The sequence below is a fragment of the Cupressus sempervirens genome, chromosome 3 (assembly GCF_028749045.1).
Source record: "Cupressus sempervirens isolate cs-2001-9-10 chromosome 3, ASM2874904v1, whole genome shotgun sequence".
In the NCBI taxonomy this organism is placed as follows: Eukaryota; Viridiplantae; Streptophyta; class Pinopsida; order Cupressales; family Cupressaceae; genus Cupressus; species Cupressus sempervirens.
In genome coordinates, this window is record NC_143120.1 from 66,479,867 (window position 1) to 66,507,408 (window position 27,542).

The following is a 27,542-nucleotide window of genomic DNA, read 5'->3' on the forward strand; positions in this document are numbered from 1 at the left end:
ATAAGTAATCATTCTTGAAAGGAATCAATACTGACATATTTCAATTTGGTGTAATAATGAGTAAATATTTTGTATCTAAATAACTTCTTGTTTCTTTCAATATTGTTTGATTTCAAAGGGTCAATCAAATAACAATGCCCTTCAGGTTTGGTCTTATAATAACATGTTGGAACATGTGAAGTTATCTTATTCATCATCTAGTTGTGGTTGAGTCATCAAAAGGGATTGAGTCATCATAAATAATTAGAAAGTTTGTATGAGTTGACTTATTATAGATAGTAAGTCATTTTGGTGACTTTCCAAAAATAGTACTTTCAACAAGTGTATTACATGTAATTGTGCTAGTCATACTTACTACATTTAGTATGTGGTTTATAATTCAAACTCTATAGCTAAGTTTTTATATGCAACTCAAAGTCATGATTGTTCATACATTTTGAACAATCTATAATTGTAAATAGTCTTCAAAAATAAAGTTGAGACATTGGCAAGTATTTTTTTACTAGTATATTTTTACTAGGTTTTTCTATGTAAATACCATGTTATGTATTTGCTTTTCTCTACAATTTTCTACACTAGATTGTATTTTTCATTACACAACCTATAAAATTATTTACTAACAACACTAAACCTCAACTCATAGAAAATATAGAGTAAAATATTAAAGAAAAGTTGTCGAACAAATAGATCCCTTGGACAAGTCTATAACATATGTACATGATCATATTGACAAAGTTACCCTAGGCTTGCAAATTTATCTTTTAATAAAGAAAACATCCACCACAAAATTATAAGTCATTTCATTGATGAAAATGAATTATTTTATAGGTTTGACAATATACAAATTTAACATGCTTAACAATTTAACATCATTCTTTGATTATTGAGGTATCTATCACAAGAGTATCACCTACTTTCCATTATATTTACATTCATAATCTATTGTAAATTATTATATTACAATCTTCAACTTTAACTCTATTTTCTTAGTTATCCTAGGATAACTAGATTTTCATTTTTCATTTTGGAAAGCTCATTTAATTATACACATTTTGATAGGTTCTTTGAAGGGTTTTATAATATTACAATCTTCAACTTTAACTCTATTTTCTTAGTTATCCTAGGATAACTAGATTTTCATTTTTCATTTTGGAAAGCTCATTTAATTATACACATTTTGATAGGTTCTTTGAAGGGTTTTATAATATTACAATCTTCAACTTTAACTCTATTTTCTTAGTTATCCTAGGATAACTAGATTTTCATTTTTCATTTTGGAAAGCTCATTTAATTATACACATTTTGATAGGTTCTTTGAAGGGTTTTATAATAAGGTTTTCAAATCTATAGTTTTATATTAAGGTTTTCAAATCTATAATTTTCTAAGAAAATATCATATTATAAAATCTTTCTTTCTTATTACATCATTATGTTTCATTGATATGCTTTTTAATTTAAGGTTGATTATTGTATTATGTTGTTTTTTTCACACACCATACTCATACATACCCAATACATTAGAGATTTATTTTTAGATCTAATATGACTATTATAAAAAAAATAAAAAATTAGAAGTTGAGATTTCCTTTCCTCTTCTTTTTTGTGCCACTTAGAGTGAGTACGAGTACCAAATCTAATCCTTTCACATATTAAAAAAGAAGTCTATACCAATTATCATAATGAAAATAATATATATTATAATTATTATGTTCATCTAGATAACCAAAATTTATAAATGAGTGAGTTAGTTTGGTTAATTTTGAAAATCCTACAAAAATAATTTATTATTATATTAGCAATTAAATCAGACAAACATGAATCTAATTTCTTATGTAATGAATAGTAAATATATCCACTCTATTAGAAATAGAGAATACTGAGAGGGGGGTGAATAAAAAAACAACAACTTTTTTCCCAATGATGGATATTAGATATAAAACTTAAACTTGAATAAATGACTAACTTAAGAGCAATAATAAGCATACCACAAAGAAACTCATAACACTATTTTTTAAAACTAGGAAAACCTTGGCCAAGGGAAACCCCTGATGGATATGGTACCCACAAAATGATCCACTAACCAAAAGTACCTTGTGAAAGGTGTTGATCCTATTAAGGTTATATTACATATATATACATAGATACATAAATAAATATATATAGTGTATATGTCCTTGTCGGAAGCCTCAACCCTATTAGGTGATGTAATGAAGGATAGGGAAAAACTAGGGCCAAAGGCACACCCAGCTATCTGATCCACCTTGCAAGACTTAACACAACGTAAACAATACATGAGAACAAGACCAAGGAGGGAAGAACAAAATATTCCTTATAGATTCATCAAATGATCAACATACATGCCCAGATGTAAGGACTTTTGGGTTACGACCAGATACAAAATACATTCATATACAAAGATTAGCGAAAAATTCATACTTCCCAGTTCTATTTTGCAATCCTCTTCAAAACTCTCTAAAACTCCACCCCAAAATTGTCCCATCTCTAAGCCTAAACACTTTATTTTATACTAGCCAAAATGGCTTACATATCATTGTAGACCATAGGAAAGCCACAAGTTGGCTCACAATAGACATTAACTACCTATACCAAATTAAATCCGACAAAGATGGCCCAAACTAGAACCAAAAATAGTTTACTTGGAAAATGAAAGCTCATCAAAACTAGCACTTTGCATCCATAGGAGCTCGGCACCTAAAGGAATCACTTGGCAACAACTTTGAACTCGACATCCAAAGAAGTCACTTGGCAACTAAAGAAGCTTGGCAATCAAAGGAATCGCTCAGCACCTAAAGAAATCACTTGGCAACCAAAGAAGCTCAGCAACCAAAAGATCACTTGGTAACCAAAGACTCAGTATCAACTTAAGAACTCGGCAACAACTGATAGAATGAACAAAAGTGCAGGATTATAATGAAACCTAGGATGCTCCTGCATTAGACAACTAGGGTTGGGGAAATGATTCTCCTAAATTATGCAAGTGTCACAACCTGAGCTACATCTAACTCAAATTGAGAAATCCATGTAGCATCTTCCGTTGGTCTATTCTTCCACTTCATCAAATATTCATAGTAATCTTTTACTCTTGTACTCTTGCCAACTCTCTAATTCAATATCTGTTCAACTTCTTCAATCTACTTCTTAGGATAATCATCAGGTACAACAACTTCATCATCTGACTCATGATACTTATATAGATCAGCAACATTGAATATAAGAGATATATCCATGTCATCAGGTTACTCAACTTCATAAGCATTAGCACTATCAAACTTCTTCAAAATCTTAAAAGGTCCAAACTTCTTCATCTTTAGCTTATTGTATGTTCCAACTAAAAATCTCCCTTTCTTTAAATGAACCATCACCTCATCAACAACTTCAAAATCATGATATCTTCTAGACTTATTAATGTTCTCCTTATACTTATGATTACTCTATTCCAACCTCAACTTCACTTCCTTATGAAAAGACTTCATGAAATTAGCAAATGCATCACCTGCAACACTTCTTTTGTCTTCACCAACAACATCTCTTAAATTTGATACTCCTCTCGGCTGCATTCCAGTAACAATCTCAAAAGGTGTCTTCCCTATACTCCTATTCATAGAATTATTATATGCAAACTCAACTTGTGCCAACACTATTTCCCAAAGACTTGGCTTATTTCCCACTAAACATCTCAGCAAATTACCTAAGCTTCTATTCACAACCTTTGTCTATCCATCTGTCTATGGATGGAATGCAGAGCTAAACTTCAACTTAGCCCCATCTTCTTCCACAATGTTCTCCAATAATAACCAACAAGTTTACTATCTTTGTCAGAATAATACTTCTTGATAATCCATGCAATCTCACAATCTCTTTAAAGAAAAGTTCAGCAACATGCTCAGCATTTGATGTCTTCTTACATGGTATGAAATGAGGCATCTTAGAGAATCTATCCACCACAAAAAATATAGAATCATACCCCTTCACCGTCTTAGAAAATCCAAGAACAAAATCCATACTGATATCACTCCAAAGTTTCTCAAGAATAGTAATAGTTGTATACAAACCAGTATTTTGACTTACTCCTTTTGAAACTTGACAAACCTCACAACTCTTTACAAATTGTTGAAAATCCTTATACATTTGTGGCCAAAAATATGTATCCTTTAGCAAACTCAATGTCTTATCAATTCCAAAATGTTCAGCCAATCCACCACTATGCTTTTCCTTAATCAGATTCAATCTCATAGAGCTTCTAGGAATACACAATTGAATGCCTTTGAACAAACATACCTTCTTGAATGAAATACTCATCATACTTACTTATGTGATATGTCATAGTTTGTGCTCTGTACTCTCTCCATGCATCAGAAAAATCAGGATCAACATCATACAACTCTTTCATTTCATCAAAACCAAGAACTTTAATCTTCATTTTAGTTAACAAAGAATATCTTCCACTCAATGCATCAAAACTCTGTTAGTAACTCCACTTTTATGCTTGATCACAAATGTAAAATTATACAAATAATCAACCCATTTCATATTCCTCTGATTCAATTTATGTTGACTTCCCAAGTATTGTAAAGCTATGTGATAAGAATACAACACAAACTCCTCAGGAATCAAATAATGTCTCCACTTCTTCAATGCTTAAACAATAGCATAAATTTTTATATCATACACAAAATACTTCCATTTAGCATCATTCAACTTCTCACTAAAGAAAGCAACAGGTTTACCTTCTTGACTTAATACAACTCCTATTGCATTACCACTTGCATCACATTCAACTTGAAATACCTTATTGAAATCAGGTAAAGCCAATACAGGTAATTCAACAACTTTTTGTTTCAAAGTCTCAAAACTCTTATCAACTCCATGTGTCCACTTGAATTCCTTTTTATCTCCTCTCATTGTCTTAGTCATTACATTACAAATAGAATTGAAATTTCTTATAAAATTCTTGTAAAAACTAGCCAAACCATGAAATGATCTTACCTCAACCACATTCTTAGGTGTAGGCCATTCCAAAATTGTTTTAACCTTCTTTGGATCCATTCTCAAACCAGTCTCAGTCATAGCATTACAAATAGAATTGAAATTTTTTATAAAATTCTTGTAAAAACTAGCCAAACCATGAAATGATCTTACCTCACCCAAATTCTTAGGTGTAGGCCACTCCAAAATTGTTTTAACCTTCTCTGGATCCATTTTCAAACCATCAGCCAAAATCACAAATCCTAAATACACAATCTTCTCTTGCATAAAAGAACACTTTTTAAGATTAATCAATAAGTTTTTCTCTTTTAATCTCTGCAATACTTGTCTAATATGCTCAAGATATTCTTCCTTAGTCTTACTAAATATTAGAATATTATCCAAATAAACAACCACAAACTTACCTAAGAATCTTTTCAGAACTTCATTCATCAACCTCATGGAAGTACTAGGTGCTTTAGTCAAACCAAAAGGCACAACCAACCATTCATACAAACCATCTTTTGTCTTGAAAGCAGTCTTCCATTCATCACCTTCTCTCATTCTAATTTGATGATAGCCACTCTTCAAATCAATCTTTGTAAAATACTTTGCTCCACTAAACAATCCATTATGTCATCCATTCTCAGCATAGGAAACCTATATTTCACTATGATTTTGTTAATAGCTCTAGAATCATTACAAATTCTCCATTCTCCTTTCTTTTTAGGTGCTAATATAGTAGGTACAACACATGGGCTTAAACTTTCTATGATCAAACCTTTCTGCAACAACTCATGCACTTGTCTATTAAGTTCTTCATTCTCCATAGGTGTCAATCTATATGGTGCTTTGTTTGGTAAACTAGCTCCAGGAATAAGATCCATAGAGTGACTTATACTTCTCATTAGAGGTAAGCCATTAGGTATATCCTCTGCAACAATCTCTTCATATGCATTCAATAATTTTGCACTTTCTTTTGGTACTCGGTCAATACTACCATCTATCACTTGGTCACCACTGACTAGCACTTGGTTAGCACTATTTTGTGGTGCTCAAATACTATTGACACAACTTGGTCTCCTTGGGATTATAGCAAAATAGACTTGATTTTTTTTTGTTTCCTTTTCAAATTGCTTTCCATTAATCATACAAACTTTTATTGCAGTACAACTAACCTCATCTAGATTTTCAATAAAACGCAACAATATTTGTTTTTTCCCATTTACCCAAAGAGTATATTGATTCAATCTTCCATCATGCTCAACATATCTATCATATTGCCAAGGTCTACCTAACAAAATATGACAACAATCCATGGGCATAATATCACAAAAAACTTCATCAAAGTAATTTCCAATCTTGAACTTCATAAGGCATTGCTCACTTACCAATATCTTATGCTCATCTTTGATCCATGAAACATGATAGGGTTTGGGATGTTTCAGCCTCTGCAACTTCAACTTTTTAACCAGCTCTTTTGATGCCAAATTTGTAGAACTTCCACTATCAATGATTATTTTGCAACATTTTCTGCCATCTTACATCTTGTCTTGAAAAGACTTCTCTTTAAAATAGGTTCATCATCACTTCCCTTATTACATAAGGTTCTTCTCACCATCAAATTTTCTCCAGCCTCAAGTCCACTTGGTGAACTCTTAATGTCTTCTTAAATAACAACATTTCTATTATTCTACCCCACTTTCAAAAGATCTACATTCAAAAGATCTATGCCCTCCTTTACCACATTTGAAACAATTACCACGAAAACCACCTCTAGGATAAGAATTACCTCTTCCTCAGTAAAATCCAGTACCTCCTCGATATGAACTACCACCTTTCCACTTGGTCTTGTCTTTGTCATCATTCCTCCATTTATATTCACCTTTTTCCTACACAAAACTTTTAGATCTACCACCTTTACCATAAGATCTACCTCTGCCTCTTTGGAATCTACCACCTCTACCTCTTTGTCTTTGTTCATGCTTCTTTGTCAAGATCTCCTTAGCCTTCAAGGCATATTGGTGTGCTTCTTCCACACTTTCCAACTTCACAAAACTTATCTCATCTTGAATTCTAGATCTCAATCCATTTATGTACCTTGCAATTTTCTCAACATCATCATCCTCATGTCCAGATCTGATGTCTAATCTATAGAATTCCTCAATATACTCTTTCACAGTCATGTCTTTTTGTCTCAAATTTTGCATCTTTCTCAACAAGATAACTTGGTAATTGGTAGGAAGGAATTTTTTCTTTATCTTGTTCACCATATTTGCCCAAGTTTTGATCTTCTCCTATCCTCTCCTTTTTCTATCATTCTACAAATGCTCCCACCATAGTGATGCATGACCTTTCAACCTAGTAACTACAATGTTCACCTTTTTATTATCAGGAGTGCTTTCATACTCAAAGAACTTTTTCATATCTGAGATCCAATCCAACACAACATTGGTATCCAATTTTCCATCATAAGGAACAACTTCTACAGTAGGCTTTGAATTTTCCCTAGACAACACTCCCAATAATCTTTCCTCATCTTGATCTTCTTTAGGTCCTGGATTATGGTTTAGTGTTGTTTCTTCATCATCACTTACATCATCAAGATGTGCTCCTCTCCTCTGGGTTATCTCCATAGCATCTAATATGGCTGTGATATGTCTTAATTGATCTAGTATAGCATTATTAACATTTCCTCTACCATGAACCATCTTTGTAAATTAGGTTCCTACAAGATCATAACCCTCTGAAAGGTATAAGTCAAATCTGTAGCTCTACCACCCTATAACCAAATCTAAAATAGGGTTCTACATGATAAAATCTCCATAAGGATGAACCTCAAGCTCTGATACCACCTGACACAAGGAAGGATAGGGAAAAATTAGGGCTAAAGGCACACCCAACTATTTGATCCACCTTGCAAGAGTTAACGCAGATGAAAAAATATACAAGAACAACACTAAGGAGGGAAGAACAAAATTTTCATTATAGATTCATCAAATGATCAACATACATGCCTAGCTATAAGGCCTTCTAGGTTACAACTAGATACAAAATACATTCATAGACAAAGATCATAAAAAAATTCACACTTCCTAGTTTTGCTCTATAATCTTCAAAACTCTCTAAAACTCCACCCCAAAACTGTCCTAGCTCTAAGCCTAAACACTCTATTCATACTAGCCAAAATATCTTACATATCATTCTAGAACATAGGCAAGCCACAAGTTGGGTCACAATAGACATTAACTACCTATACCAAATTAAATGCAAGCAAAGTAAGCCCAAACTAGAACCATATATAGTTTACTTGGCAAATGAAATCTTTTCAAAACTGGCACTTGGAATCCATACAAGCTTGGCACTCAAAGGAATCACTCGACAACAACTCTAAACTCTACATCCAAAGAAATCACTCAACAACCAAAGAAGCTCGACAACCAAAGACTCGACCTCAACTTAAGAACTTGGCAGCAACTGATAGAATGAACAAAAGTGCAAGATTACAAGGAAACTCAAGATGCTCCTACATCATTAGGAGTTGTAATTAAAAATATGAGTGAGCTCACTACTCTTTACAATAATATAAAACTTTACAAGTAGCATAGAGACATACAAAAAATGTTGACTGTGTTAATATCTTATATATCTAATTAGTCTTTTGTAGTTCTTGGCATCCAAACAAATACACAACTGTTTTCTTTTCTTTTTCCATCAAATTTGTGTTAAAAATTGGCCAATGAAGATATCTAATTGTTTTCATTTATGTTAACACATGATGTACATGCTTACAGGAAACCTCAAAAATAAAGATACTTTATCTTTTGGTATTTAGAAATTTTTTTATATATGAATTTGGTTTACAACAGTATATTATTTTGTATGTAACTTGTTATTGACATCATATTATGATAAGTAAAGTTAGGTAGAGATAGTACACATGTTTATGATGATGTGTACAACCTCAAAAGTTAGTACATGACTATATAGAAAAGAGATATTTGTGTTTTACTAGTGAAATAGGACAAGGAATTAAAGGAAAGGAATTATTTTGTTTACAAAATAATTACTTGACCAATTAGGGCTAACATCCTAGATTTTTACTCTACGTTGGAAAAATATATTATGGTCTTAGCCAACCTAGTGGTAATTTGTGTAAAGGCATGGTATTTATGCAAAGGACATCTTGTGAATTCAAGTGTGTGTTAGTTGTACAAGCAAGTGATGTATTGTGATATGTGAACTTTGTATGAAAGTGATATATGCAAAGCTTTGTAAAGCTATTTTGTAATCCAAGATTGAGCTGAAGATCAAAGATCAGTCAAGAAAGAAGTTACAACACCTATATACCAGAAGTCTAATTAATTGTTTGGGCAGTGACATCTTCTTGTAATTGCAAGTGCATTTTGGGCAGTGGGCTTATCTTGCATCTACTATACTACAACTCCTAACAAGGTTGGAATCTCCTAACAGGGATTCAAAGTCTCCTAATAGGGACTGTCTATACTGAATTTTCTCTATGACTCCTAATAGGGTCTATCCTCTAACAAGGAACATATATACTAGTATATTATCTAGTGGGTATCATCCCCACCAAGATTTTTTCTTGACCAAGGTTTCCCTAGTTAACAAAATATGGTGTTATGAGGTATCTTTTTGCATGGTTACTATTACTATTCAACATTACTTGTTTAATTTTTTATGTATGGTTTAAAGTAATAAAAAATATCAAGTTGGTGATTAAAGATTTTAGATTACTGATTCACGCACCCCCCCCTCCCAATAATTCCTATTTCTAACAATTGGTATCAGAGTACAATTAATCAAAAGCAACCTAACAACTTGAGTAAGATCCCTATGGATATGGAATAGTTGATGAAGAACCTTGAAGAGGCACTTGAATAAATTGATCTCCTTACTGAAGAAAGATATAAGCTGAAGGATAGGTATAAAGACTCCAAAGTGTACATTAGACAATTGAATGATAAGATTGAACATCTCAAATCCAAGCCTGAATCTACTAAATCTGAAACTAGTGATGATGATTATTCTAAGGTAAAGATCGAGTACAAGATCTTGAAGCATGAATTGAAGATTACGAATCTAAATATGACTTTGAAGAGTGATCCTAGCAAAGTTGAATTTGATTTGAAGAATGAGAATACAAATCTTAGAGCAAGTCTAGCAAAGAAGATGTCTAAGTTTGAAACATTAAAAGAAGATCATGAATAACTTCATAAGTACAACACTATTATGAAAGGTGAATTAACTCAAAAAACAACTTGAGAAGCTTTATTGTAGCAAAGAAAAGCTTGATGATTCAATGTCAATACCGAGACCTAATTTTGATAAGACTGGCCTTGGTTATCTATTTAACGTGCTTGCAAAGAAACCTAGAATTATATCAAATCCGAAAGCAAAAAGATAAATCTGATAATAAGATTGAATCTAGTCAATCTTTTGAAAAACCTAAAGAAGTTGGACAAGACAAGGAAGTTGAGATATTGGATGAACCAAAAAAAGTGGAATCTCCTGAAGAAACTAGGTATGAATATAGAGATTGTACAAATAAGTCATTTAATCATGTTAAGGATTTTTATTGTCATAATTGTCATGGTATGGGTCATAAAGAAATTGATTGTAGGAAACCTAAATATGATAATGATAGAAGGAATAGTAGAATGTATAGAAATAATAACCTTGCAAATAGAATAAGTTATAATGAAATGACATTGAGAGAAGGAAGACATTATGAAGAAAGAAGATATATTCTTTGGTTATAAGTGTAACAACTTTGGACACATAGCTCAGAATTGTCATGCACATGATGATCAATAGAATCCTAGAAGTAGAACTCTAGTATGTTAGTTATTAACAACTTCATACATACAAAAAGGTATTTTAGAATGGACAAAAACTTTAGAGATAGAAGGAACAAAGGAAGAAACTTTGGAAACAAAAGGAATGATAGAAGAAATGTCAAAAATAATAGAAGGAACCATGAAAGGAACTCTGGATCTAACAAAGACAATGAGGTACAAAGAAATGTAGTTAGTGAACTTTGAGAAGAACTCAATGAGGCATTTATAAAGGGATTAGACATCTCAAAAGAAAAGTTAGAAGATGATGAGACAAGAATATCAAAGTTAGTACTCAAGTTTGATTCAACTAAGTTGAATTATGCTTGTTCACAACACCAGAATTTGAAACTTCATCTAGAGATCTAACTAGAGGTAGTAAAGTTGGCAAAAGGTGTATCGAGATAAGTTTAGATAGTATCTAAGCTCGCTTGAAATTTGGAGCTTATCTGAACTAGTTATGAAGGGATTAAGAGTTATTGTTATTACAAAGAAAGTTAATTCTATAGTAGAAGATGAAAACTATGGTTTTATAAGAAATTTCATGGAGCAAAGATTCTTGGAGCATTGTTATGATGGAAAGAAGCTATGGTAAAATTTAGGTAGCATTTAAAGATTGAACAAAGATTATCGAACATATATTTAATTTTAGAATGTAATTGACATCTTTTTCATGTTTGCAAAGTACACTATTAGTGCACGTTTCAGTTGAATGAATAAAATGGAGTACAAACTTAATTACCACTTCATTGCAATTACATCAAAAGCATAGAGCTCTCAAAAATGACTTGACAAGGTGATTTCAAAGCAAACCATATTTTTGAAAAAAGGTATTTTATTGTTTATTCATAGAATTTATTCAATAAAGTTTATATTTGATAGAATCATGGATATGTTAGTAGTTCATAATGTTGAGAATGAGGAGAGACCAAAATTGAATGTTGTTTTCATGAAACTCATAGAAGGAAACCCTAATTCAACATTATCCATTACTCTGAACAATGTAGTAAATTTGGAAGATGTAGGAAGCTATCTTAAAAACAACTTTGAATCTATTGGGAGTGAGTATATGAAAAAAGATATGGAATTAGTCTTTAATAATGATATGACTATGAAACAAATATTTGAACATTTGAAAGAACTAGACCTATTCAGATATCATTTCTACCGAGAATTGGGCAACAATGAGTGGACTTAGATCATACTAAGTAGAATTCATGATGGAAAATTGTGGATGGAAGATAATGTAGTTGATATTTTAGCTGACCTTATTCATGAGGTAATTGGTCTTAGCAAATGAGGCAGTGTACCTATAGGCGAGAAACTTGTTAAGAAGAAAGTTGGGACCTACAAAAAAGTTATTGATAATGGGAAGGCCATGGTGATTAGCACCATTAAACAAGATGATGTAAGATTCCTGAGTAGAATCATTGCCTACTTTATATGTGCAAGTTCTAAGATTGATGAGTTTTCAGTTGGATTCATCTATCTAGCCTATAAGATATGTGTTGAGAAGGAACAAGTTAACCTTAGTGAAATTCTAAGAATGCAACTTCTTGAAAACTTGGAGAAAATCAAGAGGACCAAGAATGGTGTGTTTAGATTTTAGTCACTGATCAATCATATATTATTTGATGTACTTAAGAGATTTCCATATTTGTTAGTCACAAAGATTATGAGCAGTAAGAGATGTACAATGGAGAAAATAATAGACGTATGTAGAAGACATCTAATAGATAAAATCTTGGATAGTAGGAATTTGATAATGATTTTTTTTTAGAATGAGATGAGACTAAGATTCAAAATTGCACCTACAATTGTAGAAAGATTTGAAAAAGATATATGTGTTATGGTTCATATAGATCTTCCTTATATTCAAGCAGTAGAACCTTGGGAAACATTCCTTGATTCCTTAGGTTATGAATTGAGTGAGGAAGTAGTAGTTGGATACATTGATTTATTATTAAATTCTGAGAAGGACCAAGCTTAGTATAGATTTCAAACTTATGATGAAATTACCCAATCAACCCATTAGTCATCTTTAGAGAAGGCATCTCACAAGAAGATAGACATAATAATGAAGAAAGCTTTAACGGAGGCTAGTATGATAGAAAGTGAGTCATAGCCAGTTAGGTAGGCCATGAAACAAGGAATAACATATGTGCAATCTTTATCAGTGTTGATTGTAGAGAAATCTTTAGAACATATCATTCCTTATGCAGTAGGGTTAGATGTACAACCAAGTGAGCCAAAGAGGAAATTAGAAAGATTAGTGGAAGTTGTGACCACCAAGACAAAAAGGGTCAAGAAACAAGCCACTAGACCAAGAAAGAGACAAAAGACATTGTTGACAATTGTTGAATCTAGTAAAGAACAAGAACAAGAACAAGAAGCTAAATAGGTAGAGAAAGTCACCACTTCTAAATAGTTAGTAGGAAAAGCTTCGCAACCTTAGAAGCCAAAAATAGAGAAGATTAATTTAGCCATTACTAATGAAGGGAACTTTATTTAGATGAAAAATTTTTATGACTTGTATAATAATATTGAGAAAGATCAGATTGATATCTCCATTGTGAGATATATAATAGCTAACAATCTGAAACTTAAGGATATTGAATGCATGATAAATTAGAAGGTCTATGATAGATTCATAGAGAAAAAGGCTCTAGCTTGAGAAGAAGATATAGAACTTCAAAAGTATATGATAAGGACAATATGCAAGACTGATGACAAAGAAGAAGTCAAGAGATTGTTGAACAATCTGGCACCTTACTTGAGAAACAAGGTGAGCCCGTTTCCTTTTATGGTGGGTGAGAAGGTCAAGATAAGAAGTGAAACTATGAAAGCTATAAGTCAGATGATGATAGAATCAAAGGCACTACCTTCACTAGCATCTAGAACCTCAAAACTATTAGTAAGTGGTGACACAATGCAAATCAATCAGACCAATGTTACTATTAACATTGATGATACTAACCATTTTGAGAGTTTCGAACAACCTGAATCTTAGGCTAATGTTATTGAAGATCAATTAAAACAAATTGAAGAGGAGAAGAGGCTACTAGAGGAAGAAAAGAAGAAAATAGAAGAAGCCAAGAAAAAATTGCTTGAAGAAGAGATGAAAAGAAGAGTTGAGGAAGAAAAGAAGATAGAGGAAGAGAAGAAGAAGAGAATAGAGGTGGAAGAAAAGAGAGAAAAAGAAAGAAAAGAGAAAGAAGAGAAAGAAGAGAAGAGTAAAATGTTGACATTTGGTCAAGTTTGTTATTAGTGACAACACTTATTCAGATTTTGTATACAGTGTTTTCCATGCACTACAATTGAGATTGAGCAGTTCAGTGTTTGCCAAGTACTACAGTTCAAACTGAGTAGTTCAATGTTTGCCAAGTACTAGAGTTCAGACCGAGCAATTCAATTTTTTCCAAGCTTTATAGTTTCTACCGAGTTAACAGTGCAAGTCAAATGAAGCCAGTGTTAACCGAGTTGAATGGAGAATAGAGTCTACCAAGTATAGTTGTGGTAAATAGGGTTTGTAGTTTATACCAAGTTACATTGTATCTACTGAGTCACTAGTGAATATCAAGTTTGAAACTATATTAAAGTGATTAGTATGGACCAAGATTCCACTTCTACAGAGTGCATGATGATGCCGAGTAATGACAGTGGATGCCATGTATCAAAACTTCACCAAGTCAGTTTTCAGAACCTGAGTATCTACATTTGGGCCAACTTTGTAATATTGGTGTTAACTTGTGTAATGGCCAAATTTGTAATTATGTAAATTGGATTGATATGTATGTAATGTATTCTATCATATTCAATGTATGCATGAACCAATGAATAGATGAATGATTGTATGAAGCAACTGAATGTGAATCAGTAGTAGAGTAAAGTGTATTGTAAGGCCATATCAAGAGCAACAGAGTTATATCTATAACATAGAGGTGATCAATACTTTAAGGATCTCAATAAAAAATTCAGTTGTAAGTTAGAGATCTACTATTTCATCCTAACAGGTGAATCAACTTCAAATCCTTTCACAAGGTAGACTTAACAGTCTTTTCTTAAATCTCTTTACTAAGTGCATACTTCATTGTATGTTTGTAAAACCTCTAATAAGGTGGAACTAGTAGTCCTAATTGGTCCTAATAGGGAAGATCATCAGAAGTGATCAATGTAAGCCTTAACAAGCCAACTTTATGTTGCAGTATTAAAGTTTTGTGGGTATCATCCCCACCCTAGTTTTACTTTCTATTTGGAAGGTTTCTGGGTCACCAAATATTGTCTTCTTGGTGTCTTATGTTTCTCAATTTTTTATGCATGTAGTAGATCAGAGTTATTAATATTAATGCAATTAAATTTTGAATTTGTTAATAGGTTTTGAGATTACTAATTCACCACTCCCCTCTCAGTAACCTAGCTAGTCCTAAATATTTCTAACAATTGGTATTCGAGCATTGTGGTTCTTAGGGTAAAGTTTGATAGCTTGATCAAAGATCAAGGAAAATGGAGGTATTTAGACTTGACAAAGCTATTGACAATGAAAATTTAGATCTAGAGATGGCCATAGCTCAACTCAAGAAAGAAAAAGAGCATCTATCCCAATCTCTAAAAAGAAGGAACATGCAAATCAAATGAATGACCATCAGTATGTTGAAGAAAAGATTGAAGATTTTCTCCCTTCAAGTAGTTCAGATGAAGCAAATGATGAAATCAAAGAACTCCTAGAAAAGAATGGTTCCCTACAAGAAGAAGTAAGAAAATTGAAAAGAGAATAAGAAATTTCGTCAATAAGATTGTGTGAAATCTCAGAACAGAGAAATAAGGAAAAAGAAGACTTGGATGCAAGGAACAATGAAATTCAAAATCAATCACTTCAACAAAAAAATCTTGTTCATCAACTCTCCAATGCAAATGAAGGAATCATGAGTCTGAGATCTGAAAATGAAAGAATAAGGAATGATCTGAACTTTGAAAGGAAAATCAATGAAAGGATGAAAATTGATCTAAATTCTAAAAATCAACTCAATGAAAGAATAATGAAATCCCAAGCAGACATGGATCAACTAAATCAAGAAAATGAGCAGAATATCTATAGGCAAAATGGTAAGGCAGGAATTGGATACAAAGAAGAAGGCAAGTCCTCCAAACAAGATGCACACAAGAAACAAAAACCTACCTACAATCATTGTGGTAAGATTTTTCATACATCAAACAAATGTTGGAGTAATGGAAGAGAAAAATTCAACGGAAAATGCTACAACTACAGTTAGCATGGTCATAAAGCTAATGAATGCAAAGAAAAAATGAAGTTTGAGGGAAAGTGTCACAAATGCAAGAAACAAGGTCATAAGACATTTGAATGCAGATCGAAGTCATTCAATCTAGCTGAACAACTTGTAAAGGAAATATTCGGTTGGGACTACAACACTTGGTGTAGATGTCATTACTGTGGAGAATGTGGACACATTGGCATGAATTGTGTTAAACATCACATGAGAAGAAAGGATACCACCATAAGATGTTACACATGTACAGAACTGTGTCATATAGCTAAGAATTGCATAAATATAGGTAGAATTGAAGATGAAAAGAAAGCAAAAGTAGATAGCATCATAAATAGATGAGACAATAATGGATTCCTAAATCTACCGAGCAAGCTAGTTCAAGCAATGATAGTCATGTCACTCAAGAAGTGGGTAACTCCATCATTTCCAATTAAGCTCTTAAGGAAGAACTGGAATTGTGTTTTCAAGGTCACATCTTAAACAGTTCCAATTGAAAGGAAGTAAAGATTCATATTGGTATTCAAGATACAGAAGGATCATCAGTAAGATCAGTAATAGTTATCACCAAATTGTATTCTCTACTAAGCAAGGTTGGGTCATGGACTCTACTGAGTGAAGTCAGGAGTAACATGGTTATGTTTGGTTGCCGAGTTACAAGCTTTCACCAAGCAATCAATACAAATAGTGGATGATAGGCTGTCATGCACAATGTCATCACTGCTCCTATTTACCAAGCATTAATGGGAAGTTTTATCAAAAAGGTAGGAAATCGACTTCATTTTCATTGAGAATTCAAAATATTGTGAACAGAGCAATTTGCAGTGCATCCAAGTGAATTTGAGTAGAATTTGTAGCAAAGTTCTTTCGAAAATTTTCTTAGCTTATTGAGTTATCATGGCATCCATTAGTAGTAGCAAGGATAGAAAGGTTCTGAAATGTTGGTGCAAGGTGTTGAATGGAAAGCCCCTAACTTCAAACTTGTGCCAATGATTGTTGAAACCCTTGACCTGAATGGAGCTCAATCATAGATTGCACCTAAGATACTTCTCATAGATGATATTCAAACTCATTTTAAATGTGCAATTCAAGAGATAGGAACCCTTGAAATGGATAATGCCCTAAATGAACTTTGTGTGAATGGAATTCTCAAACCTAAGCACAAATATTTGGAAGAGAAAGATTTAACTCATATTCCTCACTTGCCTCAAAAATTTCAAATCAAGTGGATTAGGTATATCCTAAGCCAAGTTCATACTGGTCAACTATGGTTAGAGCAACTTTTTTTGATCACCAAGAAAATTATACATCGCATTACTTGTCTCCCCATGCTCACTAAAGCCAAAGCCACTAAAACCCTAGGTTGAGATGAGTTACAAAAGAAAACCCTAACCAAATGGGATGGAAAAGGAATGAAAATCAGTAATGTAACTGATATAGAACTAAAATTTGGCATCCGTGTGATAGCACAAAAGATTTATAGTTCGAGCCAACTTAATAGTGTGTCATGCAAGGTAGTTGACCTAAATTTCAAGGTCATATGAATTAGTAGATTTTTTGTTGAAGCTATTGGGACTCAAAATCGAAGCCCCGATTTTGAGTAACATTAAGAAAATTAAGCCCTGTAGATGCTTTTTGATGCATATGTACCTGGCTATCCATTTGAGGCCTAAGAGCTGTTTAATGCTTCTAACACCTTTCATTTAGTGCATCTACATGTTTCATGATGATAAATTATCATTCTAAGCCATTTTGTGAAGTCCTATTTTGAGCAATTGTCAAATCTGCATTTTTGTCAATGTCAAACAGTGATAGAAGGCATAGTTTGCAACCAAATATCTCGCACCCACTAATGTTTCATTACTTGTCGCTCTGGGAGTATTTAGTGTCCATACCAAAGAGCCTATGTTTTAGATTTTAAGTTGTTTCAAATTTTTTTTACTAGGTTTTGAATCCCTCAAAGTTGGTTATTTATTATTGTCATGCTGATGTAATTTTTTCTTAATTCTGGGAAGGCTTGTTTGACTTGTTATAACCTTGACCCAATTGATCAAAATTAGAAAATTCCTTTTGAGTTGCATTTTAGAGGTCAGAGACTTGCTACATTTCAAATTTGAGCTTATGATGAATCAGTTTGATCAGTTTTCAAACGTGATTCCAAATACAATTTCTAATTTTTTACTAGTGTCAAGAAGTGCAGATTTGTTGGAACCTCTATTTATGATATCGTAACTTAAGATCCATGATAGCTGAGATCATATTGATTGTACCAACATGTTATACTCTAAAAATACTTTAAGTTTGCCAATTTTCAAGTCTTGAAAAATCTATTTGCACAATTTTCCAGGTCAATTGCATTTGCAAAAAATTCTTTTCTGCCAATGTTTTCAATCTACAAAATTTGAATAGCCCACTTTGAACACTTGCCATTTTCATCCTATTATTCATCATGAGCCCAAATCCTATATTTACGTTTTCCTCATGACAGTGCAATAGCTCCCCAGTTTTCGTTTCCCCAAGTGTCAGTTTACCCAGTTTTCAAAGCCAAATCTAAAAGTGTTTTGTGGTTTTCTAACATGTTTACTTGCAAGTAATTCTCAAGGGGAAAATTTGACAATCAGTATCTATTGACTGTGAGTTCTTCATGAGACGATATTTGATAGGGTAGGAGTATGCATAATAGAGAATCAGTATGTTTGATTCCAAAGCCCAGTTAGAAGTTTGGGTCAGTTTTTAAAGCTAGCTAAAGGAGCTCCTAGCATGAAATTGACAAGTTGAAATAAAGTGACAAAATGAGTCTTTAATTGATGGCTCAGTGATCAAACTTGATTCTAATTAGTTCGAGATGATCAATGGATCAGTTTGACATTTTAGTTGTTCGAAAATGAAAAAAAATTAGCCAGACCCACTTTAGGGTCCTATTGATTCCATCATATTGATAAAGATTGTGTGCAAATTGAAGTCTTAGAAAATAAGATTAATATGGAAATAAAGAGAAAAATTGAGAAAAGACCCTTTAGTTTCCTAAAAGTTGGAGAAATGTATATTGAAACATATAATACTAACATGTTGATAAGGGTGGAAGAAAGTTCACTAGCTCATTCAGGCAACAATTTGTACTACATTACCTAAGGAAGAAGAAATATGTACACCTTGCAAATATTGTAGAGAAGAATTTGGATGTTGAAAGAAGATTGTCAATTGCTAATAGAAACACAATTGGTAGGCCTATGCCACAAAGACCATGGGAAAAAAACCGTGGTGTTGGCTATGGAACTAACTATGGAGGGTTTGGTTCCACAATGAATTATAATTCAAGCTATGGTGCTATGACACCATATAGTTTAGGATATGGTTTTGGTATGTATGGATCAAATAGTATGTAGGGCAGATTGGGAGGTTTAGGTTATGAAAGTGTGATGGGAGGATCATATGGTGCTGGTCTTTATGGCAACATGTACTGAGGATATGGTAGCATGAATGGATATAGTGGGATGTTCAATAATGGGATAGGAGGCTTATGACAATGGGATTCAAGATCCAAATAATCCATTTGGTGGACTTCCTTCATTGTCAAGCTTTTGGTAGTCTATGCTAAGATTGTTACATGGTGTTATCAATATCTTGGGAGGAATTGCCAACCTTGTTGATGAAAACACTTAGGCATTTCATTTTTTCATAACTCCTCTTCTCCAATATTTTGACCGGACAGGTCTATCATATGGAGAAATTTCTAGGTTTGTGTTGAGATTGCTTGGAATTTAGAGAAAATCAATAAGCATGTCTAGGCTTGGATCCAAAGAAATTGTTGGTGAAGAGACACTTCAAAACTACTACATTGAAGAACCTAAAGGGGGAGGGAGCCTCATGCAACAAAACAGGGGAAGCAGCATGAAACAAGCCACAAGTCAAAGGCAAAGAGGCCTTTCTCAAGGCATGCACCATCATGGAAAATAATGCAGGAAGTCACATACAATAAGAGGAAAGGTGTGATAACCCCATTTCAGTATATAAATTAATTATACATAAAGAGTATATAATATTAATAATCAATAATATTATAATTATATTAAGATATAATTTATAATATTATAATAATCATATATTATATAATTTATAATTATAAGTATTAGTTATACATATAAATCTATCTATGAGTTAGATATTTATATGCCATAGATAATTAGTACATATCTGTATGACAATAATATATGATATTATATCTTTATTATATATTAAAGTAATATTTAATTATGATTCATATATAACATATAATCATATATTATTAATATTAACATATATTATTAATATATAATTATATATAACTATTATAATAATATAATAACTACCTTATTAAATATATTAATGAAAAGATGCAACCCTATGAAGTGTTGATATATATATGTGAGAATTTCAATCGTTAAAGGGGAATCAGATAAAACTTTTGGGAATAAAGAAGCAAATCAGATGAACATCTAATGGAATCTATACAAAATGGAGAAAAACTGAAAATGTCCAAAAAGGGGACATTACAAATGGTATCAGAGCAATGATCCTGCCAGCCTGTGTACAATAATGCAAAACAATATACCAAATGAAGAAAAATTAGCATCTTAAACATTAATGGAAGACTTGCAGCCTAACATAATAGCAGAGAAGGGAAAACACATGATTACATATTGGCCTCTCATAAGCAGTGAATGAGATCAAACAGATGTTGCAGATAAATGCCATCCATGCTTGGGAAAAATTAATATCCAGAGATGACTCTAGCATTAAACAGTGATTTATCATATTCAAAAGTATGATTTGATAGTAATTATCAGTGTTTTAGATGGTGGAAAAAAAAACATATAGATTGGAGGTTTCATGTGCTAGGCTATAGGCGTCAAAGCATACAGTGATTACTATATCCAAATATATTTATCTGCAAGATATACAACTAGAGATCAAATTAATACTTGTAGTTGGAATTTGGTGTGCAAAAATTTATTTAAGGTTATCACAATTCATTTAGTAAGAATCAAATTACTTACATCAAAAACCATGGACAGTTCTGTAGTTTTTAGAAAAGAATATCAAATAGTACAGAACATCACTGAAAGACGAGAAACATTTCAAAAAAAAAAGTGTGTTGTTCTCTAGAGAATTTCGTAGAGAAATTGAAGGGGGTCAATGACAACAGAGATCTTGAAATGTTGAAACTACATTCATAACTATTAAAATCTAGGTCATTTTTGGAGATTCTGGGCGTTTTGGAGGCTGTCGGCTTCACAAGAATGTATAAAATGATGAAAACATGCTATCTAATTATGAGAAATGGTTTGAGGGAAAATTTAGATATGAAAAATATCATTTGCTACTCGAAAATAGCCCCAAATCTGAGGCTAAAATACAAAAACGTGATTATGCTCTTGGATAGCAATGTAAAAAAAATTATTTTCTAATTTTCCAAATCTTTATAGTGAAGATGCTTTGCTCACTATAACGATGCATGCCTCAACCTCCATAATGCAATGGCTTTGGATTGGGAGAAACCATCTCATATACAGATATAATAATGGTTTCAATTGAGTTACATAGCCAACAACCAGCAAAATAGAAGATAAGAGAATAATTCCTCAATGATAGAGAGAAATACTTTATGTATTAAAACCAAACCAAATAAACCCAATAAAGAAAAACTATAAAGTTTGATAGTTGGTAGTTTTTTTTATAGAAGTCATTGAGAAGATATCTTTACGTTGGGAAAGCTATATGTGATGGATTGTAAAGAGTTCCAAACAATGCATATTTGATAAACCTAATTACCACCCACCTATTATCCACATAGCAATGAATATGGACCTTAGACTATATGCCAAAGCAAGGCAATACTAGGAAGGTACAAGAACAATGCATTAAGGTATGTAGGAACATGTTAAATTAAAATAATACATCAATAATTATTGAACAAAGTTTATAGCACCTACAATATATGAAGGATAATGAATTGAGCACACACCGACCTATAAGGTATGGAAAACATTATTTTTAAGTTGTTTTCATTTATTAAAATATTTAAGATATTAGTATAATTTTACGTAAGAGGTGGGTTCCACAGTGTGGTAAGTATTTAATAAATATTATAACTTACAATATATGTGATAATTAATTATATATATGTATGTATAATTACATTTGATGACATTTAATAATTTGATATAATGATTGTAAGATTAAATATGGCAAAAAGCTAAGTTGATGTGTTATTGTTTTTAAATAGGCAAGAGTTAAATTTCTAATAGCCTAATTAACCTTCTTATTTGTATCTCAATACATACTATAAAAGAGCTATTTGCCTTGATTTTCCTTCAAGAATATTATTATAGGAAAGTGGATATTGTTTAAATTCAAAGAGAGTTTGGCACTCCATTAGAGGCAACATTGGATGAGGAGCTGAGATGATTTATATTCAAAGGAAGATTTTACTGATTGAATAATTTGTAATTGAACCTATCTAACACGTGTTTGGGAGTGATTTGGGGAAGCTAATTTTTGTTGACAAGGAAAGCATGTGAAAAGATTAAAGGAGATATTGTTAGAAGAAAATTCTTTGAATTAAGGCCTCCACATCGGCTTGGCTTTGCCATCGTATAATGATCTTGAAGTTGATATGATGGGACTCATCGCCTACCAAGAAAGAGTTAAACAAGGTAAAATATATGTTTCCTTCATATATTATTGTTAATATTCTTGTTATTATTGACACATTTTGTTATTGTGATAGTTTAAATACTTACTATCAATGGTTCTAATCAAATAATTACAAGGAAATGACATTGATTTTTAGGTTGACAATAACCAAAGAATGTTGTTAAAAGGTGATCATCTTCCAAGATAAGGTAAGGCTTGCAGTGGAATGGGTTGGGTGACATCATGCAAGGTACCAGATAAAGCCTATGGGTACTGGGTAAGGCCTCAGTGACAGGATATCTCAGGGTACATCATACAAGGGCACTATCTTGGAGATGATGGTCGGAGAGAGATAAAAATAATGAGGGAGAATGGTGAGGCCCACTGATTGGGTAACAAGGCACCCCATTATGGTTTCTCCTCCCATAATTGAATTATAAGTATCTGATATTTCAAAGATTATGCTTTAAAAGACTTCTTATTGGAAAATAGTTGATAGAATTACCTTAATATCATGATTCTCCAAGTTGAGATAAGGCCTGCGGTGGAATGGACTAGGGGACATCATGCGAGGTACCGGATAAAGCCTACGGGTACTGAGTAAGGCTACGGTGATGGGACATCTCAGGGTACATCATACAAAGGTGCCTTCTTGGAAATGATGATCGGAGGAAGGTAACGATAATGAGGGAGAATGGTGAGGCCCACTAGTTGGGTAACAGGGCACCCTATTATGGTTCCTCCTCCCATATTTAGGAAATGATGAGACCATAAACACCCTATGAGGAGATTGATTTATATATAATGTGTACTAATGATTTTTTTGGTTAAAGAAATGCATAATGTGTGTCTTATGTGTTTGCATCATGTTTGCTCCGTGTCTTCATCTGTCTGCATCGTGTCTACTTCGTGTTTTCATGATCTGTCTACATTGTGTATGCTTCGTGTTTTCATTCAATGTATATTTCATAAATCTTTTTGGTATTTTAAATGCAAGTATGTTTTATGTCTATGAAAAAGCTTGTGTATGAATGATTTGCTTGAGGACAAGCAAATTCGAGAGGGGATGGCTGTGATATCCCCATTTCAGTATATAAATTAATTATACATAAAGAGTATATAATATTAATAATCAATAATATTATAATTATATTAAGATATAATTTATAATATTATAATAATCATATATTATATAATTTATAATTATATATTATATAGTTATAAGTATTAATTATACATATAAATCTATCTATGAGTTAGATATTTATATGCCATAGATAATTAGTACATATCTGTATGACAATAATATATGATATTATATCTTTATTATATATTAAAGTAATATTTAATTATGATTCATATATAACATATAATCATATGTAATACAATAATATATAATATATAGTCATATATTATTATGGTAATATATAATCATATATTATTAATATTAATATATATTATTAATATTAACATATATTATTAATATATAATTATATATAACTATTATAATAATATAATAACTACCTTATTAAATATATTAATGAAAAGATGCAACCCTATGAAGTGTTGATATATATATGTGAGAATTTCAATCGTTAAAGGGGAATTAGATATGAATGATCATGAAAGCTTTTGGGAATAAAGAAGCAAATCAGATGAAAATCTAATGGAATCTATACAAAATGGAGAAAAACTAAAAATGTCCAAAAAGGGGACATTGTGAAAGGCTCATGTCAAATCAAGAAGCCGTAGCACTAAGAAGAAAACCCACAAGCAACCATCATTGAAAGGGAACTCACAAGAAGATGCCCATGTTGGATAGAGGGTGGTTAGGAGAAAAATGCAAGAGCTACAACAAATAAAGAGAACCCCACGTAAATAAGTTGCAACCAATGAAGAGGAGCATGTGGGCTATGAACACAAAATATGAGATAGCATGAAAAGAGGACTCACACCAAATGAGGGAGTAGTCAACATTGAAGATGGGGAGGCAGCCCATGGTAGAATTAATAAGAGTTTTCACTAAGATAAGGAGACTGGGAGACTAGAATTGGGATTACTATGTGTAGGGGCAACGTGAGTATATGTTGAAGAGGAACCACTTTCAATTAAGGAGAACATGCATAAAGGGAACCCGTAGGCAGAAATGAAAGAAATGCAACCCACACATTAATTAAGATGAAAACACACTAGGCAAAGGAAATCAAAGGCATGTGTTGGATTACTTTTGCAAAGTGGGGTCAACTAAAACTTCCAGTGCAAAGAGGGAGACAATGAAGAACAATTAATCCCACATTGCCCCTGTCAACATTTTTTATAATGTTTAAATATAACATCACACACCATGTATATTGTCTTAAAAGACAAATACTTTTCTAAGCCATAGGCATGTAGTGGGGCCTGTCGATGTCTGACTAGAGGAAATAAATGTTGAATTTTTAACAAAGATGCATGGGTGATGATGTAGAGACTGACACACAAGATGCTAACACGTCTCCAAATCAAATAATAGGTGCATTCTTGCTTCGAGAAGTTGCATGCTAGTTAAATAATGTGAGCAAGTGGGGGAGCACCATGTGGTAGTGGGCCCACTTCTTGATGATGTGGCAAGCTAAATAGGAAGATGCACAAGATTGAGCCATGTGGCGCATTCTATGGTGGGTGCTTCCCCATTTGGGGAAGTTGCTCGACCAATAAACAATGCGGGAATGCGCCTGGGGGCCACGTTGAAGTGGGCCTGGGGAACATGGTGACATGGCAGGGTTGATTAGGATGCTGACATGGAGGCTATACAACAAATAAGAGGCCGCCATGTCATAGTGCTTGGAGGATCAATAGCATGATGCCATGTGGAGTCACATAAACGGCTGGCCAAATGGAGACAAAAGGAAAAAAAATAAAATATTTTTAATTTTCATTTTATTTTATTTTTCAAAAAGGGTACATGCATTTTTTTAAAATGAAAAAATGGTTATTTTCTAAAGTTCAAACTTTAGAATTTTAAAAAAAATTGAAAAAATAAGAAGTGTAGACCTGAGCCACATAGCAGCGGGGCATATTTTTCAAATTGAGATTCTAGAGGTTCCTGGTAGGTGAATATAGTCATATTATATATCATTAGAACTAGGAGAAGATGAACTTTCCAATTATGAGGTTAGTTTTTACACAGGTCCTTACTAGTTCAAGTTATAGGCAAAAATGTAAAATTTGGGGCCTTCTCAGTGGAATTGGTAAAAATTGAAAATCCAGTTTGAACCTTGGTAAAACATGGCAAGAATGCAATTGGGGTCAAATTTGGTCAGTTTTAGATTAGTTAAACCTCAATTCCTTCAGCATCTCATGATGTTTTTTAGATATTTTGGTTGCAGAATGGTTTTCATCATTAAGTAGAGATATTTACAAGTTTGTTATAGAATAATGATGAAAACCATATTAGATTAGATGAGCAAAAAGAGGAAAAAGGTTTTGCAACTACAAAGAAGGGAATTTCAAGTGGACACATGTCATCATTAGATTAGATTCACAAATTCACTTCTTGTCTATATCTTTCTTTCTTTCATCCATTGTGGGGGTTCCAATTTTTATTGTGAAACTAGTTGGTTCTAGTTTTTGGAGAAAAACTACTCACTACTGTGATACTGTGTTTTGGGTTCCATTCTTGATGTATTCCCAATAATGTGACACCACATTTTCTTCATCATTTTTTTCTTGTATGAACAATAGTAGGAAAGATAATACAACAAGTTCAAATCTATTAGATGTTTCAGTGCTTTCATTTCATGCATATGAATGTATTATTTCAAGGAAATCAATACAAAGAATAGTAGGTGTTGAGTTTTATTTTAAATCTTGTCTCCTTTATCATTAATTTTCAATTTTCTATGATCTTTGAACAAAGAGCCTAGGTCATAGTTGTAGTCCCTTAAGGTTATATGTTGTTTCATTGTTGCTTATAATTCAAGGAGTTATGTAAATGCTTCAGGGAAATCAATAGGGTTGCAAGTTTATTGAGGAGGATATCAAGTAAGAATGAGATTTAGATTGAACAAAGATGTCTATTTACAAGGTGAATGGATAGATCAGATATTTGAATATATGAATAGGTATTAGGTATCCATATGTATGTACTTGATTCATGGAATTACCGAATTGATAAGGCACTGATCAGCTATAGGATCATGAGTTCTTACTACTACATATTAGGGGTTTTACTGAATTCAACATTATTAATCAAATGCTTTTCCCCCTTTCATGTTGAAGAGCTAAAAAGTCTAACCCTCGCTCAACTTATGAATTGCATTATCTTGCATTTAGCTACTGCAAATCTATGTTATTTCATAAGTCATTAGGAGAGATAAGGGTTAAATCTTCTTAGTAGATTTAGGAATATGTCTTTGCACTAGTATCATATTAATGGAATCTAAGGTCCACCCACATAGGTTTTGCAAAGCTTTAAGTGAAGAAGGAGTGTATCCTTATAGTTGGCCCAAGATCTTGGTGAATTGTGTCCATTATTGGAGATAGTTTCCCATACATGCATTATTGCCTTGCATACCTAGTTATTCAAACTCTATTAAATCAGGAGCCAACAACATGGTGACTTTGTTGGGGAGATAAGATGGTAATACATCTTGTTAAAAGGACAAGAACCTCTAGTGTGAATTGAATACTTCAGTCCTATTTTTCAATATGGTTTTGCCCATTTGAGTCACCAACAAAATGGTGACTCTGCTAGGGAGAT

At 32.6% G+C, this 27,542-nt stretch overlaps 1 pseudogene; it reads left to right on the top strand.

Moving 5' to 3' along the window:
- Positions 1–19,891, top strand: part of LOC149564812 (peroxisomal membrane protein 13-like) — a 129,447-nt pseudogene extending 109,556 nt beyond the window's left edge.
- The last annotated feature ends 7,651 nt before the right edge of the window (positions 19,892–27,542 follow it).